The sequence below is a fragment of the Athalia rosae genome, chromosome 3 (genome assembly GCF_917208135.1).
Source record: "Athalia rosae chromosome 3, iyAthRosa1.1, whole genome shotgun sequence".
NCBI classification, from domain to species: Eukaryota; Metazoa; Arthropoda; class Insecta; order Hymenoptera; family Athaliidae; genus Athalia; species Athalia rosae.
The window spans coordinates 13,709,702-13,714,701 of NC_064028.1; the positions used below are offsets into that span (position 1 = coordinate 13,709,702).

General features: G+C 48.3%; 1 non-coding gene across 1 annotated transcript; it reads left to right on the top strand.

The window, feature by feature from the left end:
• The first annotated feature begins 1,976 nt into the window (after positions 1 to 1,976).
• LOC125500469 lies at positions 1,977 to 3,891 on the top strand. Its single transcript, XR_007277851.1, has one exon. It is a non-coding gene; the product is annotated as a small subunit ribosomal RNA (ribosomal RNA).
• The last annotated feature ends 1,109 nt before the right edge of the window (positions 3,892 to 5,000 follow it).

Here is a 5,000-nt window from a genome sequence, read left to right on the forward strand (position 1 = left end):
ATCACTCGTTGGAACGAAAAATTTTCAAAGTCCGAAAGAGTCGCGCATCACTCGTTGGATCGAAAAATTTTCAAAGTCCGAAAGAGTCGCGCATCACTCGTTGGATCGAAAAATTTTCAAAGTCCGAAAGAGTCGCGCATCACTCGTTGGATCGAAAAATTTCAAAGTCCGCAAGAGTCGCGCATCACTCGTTGGATCGAAAAATTTTCAAAGTCCGAAAGAGTCGCGCATCACTCGTTGGATCGAAAAATTTCAAAGTCCGAAAGAGTCGCGCATCACTCGTTGGATCGAAAAATTTTCAAAGTCCGAAAGAGTCGCGCATCACTCGTTGGATCGAAAAATTTTCAAAGTCCGAAAGAGTCGCGCATCACTCGTTGGATCGAAAAATTTTCAAAGTCCGAAAAATTTTCAAAGTCCGAAAGAGTCGCGCATCACTCGTTGGATCGAAAAATTTTCAAAGTCCGAAAGAGTCGCGCATCACTCGTTGGATCGAAAAATTTTCAAAGTCCGAAAGAGTCGCGCATCACTCGTTGGATCGAAAAATTTTCAAAGTCCGAAAGAGTCGCGCATCACTCGTTGGATCGAAAAATTTTCAAAGTCCGAAAGAGTCGCGCATCACTCGTTGGATCGAAAAATTTTCAAAGTCCGAAAGAGTCGCGCATCACTCGTTGGATCGAAAAATTTTCAAAGTCCGAAAGAGTCGCGCATCACTCGTTGGATCGAAAAATTTTCAAAGTCCGAAAGAGTCGCGCATCACTCGTTGGAACGAAAAATTTTCAAAGTCCGAAAGAGTCGCGCATCACTCGTTGGATCGAAAAATTTTCAAAGTCCGAAAGAGTCGCGCATCACTCGTTGGATCGAAAAATTTTCAAAGTCCGAAAGAGTCGCGCATCACTCGTTGGATCGAAAAATTTTCAAAGTCCGAAAGAGTCGCGCATCACTCGTTGGAACGAAAAATTTTCAAAGTCCGAAAGAGTCGCGCATCACTCGTTGGATCGAAAAATTTTCAAAGTCCGAAAGAGTCGCGCATCACTCGTTGGAACGAAAAATTTTCAAAGTCCGAAAGAGTCGCGCATCACTCGTTGGATCGAAAAATTTTCAAAGTCCCAACGATTCTCGCATGGAACTAAGTTCCAACGTACTGCCAAATTTTTCAGGTCGCGTTGCTGTTTTGCCCCATAAGGAACACGTGTTATGACCGGCCGGCTCCGACGTCCGAGCGGCACCGTTGATACTTCATGCACCGAGCGGTCTCGACCGGTCGGTCGGCACCTAGTCCTCGGGTTTCGGAACTTTCGACTTGTTTCGGCCCGTATCTCGACATTCCTTTGCGGGTTTGTTGTCGGGGCTATGGTTTCGTCCTCACCGTGTCACGAACACGCAGACAAAAATTTTTTTCGAATTTTGAAAATTTTTCGTCTGAGCGGAGATTCGCACCACAGGCGTTCGTTTCGTTCCGGTAAGAACCACTCTCACGAGTTCAAAGTTTTTCCGAGCGCTCACGTTTCGCAGGGGCGAGTTCTTCGCTCCGTCTAGAAAATATGATTCAATTTGAATCGTCGACACTACATAACCGCGGGTCGGTGTCTAAGACCGAATGGCCCTTTATGCGGTGACCAGAAAGTCTTCTCTCGCAAGTCGAGGGAAGCAGTCGAACAGAGGCATCAACTCGCCACATTCCGTGCGTATCACAGTCTGTTCGCAGACGGTACACATTGATTTCCAATCGTACTCCCGACGCTTGCAATCTAGCCGAAGGATACGAGAAGGATAATTCGAACGATTTGCACCGGGAGTCGACAAAAATTGTCTTCACCCGAGGAAACACAAAGTCGAACAGAGCGCTCTGAGCGCTAGTACGCGTACACAAGTTGTGCGGTACCAGATATACATATTATATTAAAACGTGTGGCCGACCGGGCAAAGACTCGGCGGCATGGGGCAACACACGAAAAGAGCTACCAATAACACAAAGCTCCCTGGTTGATCCTGCCAGTAGTCATATGCTTTGTCTCAAAGATTAAGCCATGCATGTCTCAGTGCAAGCCATATTAAGGTGAAACCGCGAATGGCTCATTAAATCAGTTATGGTTTCTTAGATCGTACCCACATTTACTTGGATAACTGTGGTAATTCTAGAGCTAATACATGCAAACAGAGTTCCGACCAGAGATGGGAGGAATGCTTTTATTAGATCAAAACCAATCGGTGGCGGGTTCGTCCTGTCCGCCGTTTACTTTGGTGACTCTGAATAACTTTGGGCTGATCGCACGGTCTTGGTACCGGCGACGCATCTTTCAAATGTCTGCCTTATCAACTGTCGATGGTAGGTTCTGCGCCTACCATGGTTGTAACGGGTAACGGGGAATCAGGGTTCGATTCCGGAGAGGGAGCCTGAGAAATAGCTACCACTTCTACGGAGGGCAGCAGGCGCGCAAATTACCCACTCCCGGCACGGGGAGGTAGTGACGAAAAATAACGATACGGGACTCATCCGAGGCCCCGTAATCGGAATGAGTACACTTTAAATCCTTTAACGAGGATCAATTGGAGGACAAGTCTGGTGCCAGCACCCGCGGTAATTCCAGCTCCAAAAGCGTATATTAATGCTGTTGCTGTTAAAGGGTTCGTAGTTGAATCTGTGTCCCACGCTGTCGGTTCACCGCTCGCGGTGTTTAACTGGCATGATTGTGGGACGTCCTACCGGTGGGCTTAGCCTTTCGGGGCGGCCCAACTAATATCCCATCGCGGTGCTCTTCATTGAGTGTCGAGGTGGGCCGGTACGTTTACTTTGAACAAATTAGAGTGCTTAAAGCAGGCTATTTTCGCCTGAATACTGTGTGCATGGAATAATGGAATAGGACCTCGGTTCTATTTTGTTGGTTTTCGGAACCCCGAGGTAATGATTAATAGGAACAGATGGGGGCATTCGTATTGCGACGTTAGAGGTGAAATTCTTGGATCGTCGCAAGACGGACAGAAGCGAAAGCATTTGCCAAAAATGTTTTCTTTAATCAAGAACGAAAGTTAGAGGTTCGAAGGCGATCAGATACCGCCCTAGTTCTAACCATAAACGATGCCAGCTAGCGATCCGCCGAAGTTCCTCCGATGACTCGGCGGGCAGCTTCCGGGAAACCAAAGCTTTTGGGTTCCGGGGGAAGTATGGTTGCAAAGCTGAAACTTAAAGGAATTGACGGAAGGGCACCACCAGGAGTGGAGCCTGCGGCTTAATTTGACTCAACACGGGAAACCTCACCAGGCCCGGACACCGGAAGGATTGACAGATTGAGAGCTCTTTCTTGATTCGGTGGGTGGTGGTGCATGGCCGTTCTTAGTTGGTGGAGCGATTTGTCTGGTTAATTCCGATAACGAACGAGACTCTAGCCTGCTAAATAGGCGTACTTTCCGGTATCTCGAAGGCCCCCGGCTTCGGTCGGGAGGTTTTTACTACCGGCGTACAAATAAATCTTCTTAGAGGGACAGGCGGCTTCTAGCCGCACGAGATTGAGCAATAACAGGTCTGTGATGCCCTTAGATGTTCTGGGCCGCACGCGCGCTACACTGAAGGAATCAGCGTGTCTTCCCTGGCCGAAAGGCCCGGGTAACCCGCTGAACCTCCTTCGTGCTAGGGATTGGGGCTTGCAATTATTCCCCATGAACGAGGAATTCCCAGTAAGCGCGAGTCATAAGCTCGCGTTGATTACGTCCCTGCCCTTTGTACACACCGCCCGTCGCTACTACCGATTGAATGATTTAGTGAGGTCTTCGGACTGGTACGCGGCAATGCCTCGGCATTGCCGATGTTGCCGGGAAGATGACCAAACTTGATCATTTAGAGGAAGTAAAAGTCGTAACAAGGTTTCCGTAGGTGAACCTGCGGAAGGATCATTAACGTTTCGTTACTGCGAAAAAAAAAGCAGCGAATCGATGATTATTTTGGTAGATTCCACCGTGAATCTCACGCAATTATAATCCAGTCAAAAGACACACATGGCACAAGAGGGTGGCGTACATTTTACGCGTGTCACGAATATCGAACTACGTAACGGCCGAAACGGCTCGTGTCGCACTCACACACGTCGACGACGAACGATCTTGCTATGTCCGTTGGAAGAGAGAGAAAATAATATAAAAAGGACATTACAACTAGTGTATCACGGTAAAATATATCGTGTGCAGCAGCCAAAAACAAACTAAGGCATAAATGGCTATGGGTAAAAAAAACACTAGAAAAATAAAAGGACATTGCTACTACGCCAACCTACGGGGGCGCAAGAACGAAAACTCTCTTTCCATTCTGGACGATAGCGATGCGGATCGTGATGCCATTCGTCGATCAGATTTGTGTGAGGTAGCGACATTGTGCGCGTTGCTGAGGCGACCAAGTGCCCGCTTCTGTTGAACGGGACGCTTGGTGTGCGTTTGAATCAACCGTTCGGTCGATCCCCCCGCTTTGTACGAGGCGTGGCGCGCGATTGATCGAACGGTTTTTTTTATGCTTTTTTTTCAAATTGTTTCTTTTCAAAGATACACATGAAGAAAAGTTACCATACTTTCACGGGGTAACCTGCTCCGGCTGGAGTTTAGCTCCACCGGGGTGACGTCGCGTTCTCCGCGGCGGAAGGTTGGCGACGAACTTTCGCCCCGTGAAATGCAATTGAGATCTTATTCCTTTTGCGCAACATTACCAAAATCCACGTGCCGTGGTTCCCCCCAGACACAAAAAATATGGCTCGATCGAATTATACGCGGCTTCCTCCTCGCACGTAAAGTGTTGTAGAGTACAAGCCGCGCTCGAGCCTTTCGGAGGGGTTCCGCGCGTCACGCGCTTGATATTGGAATCACATTCGAACTGATCGTACAAAGAAACGCTTGAAGCGAGGTGCACGAATGATCGCAAGATTCTTCGCGTCACGACGAGCCGGCGTAACAACCGAACAATTGTCAAAGTGTCTCCTCTGCCCTCCGTTTTGACTCGAGGTGCGGCCGGAGACACGATG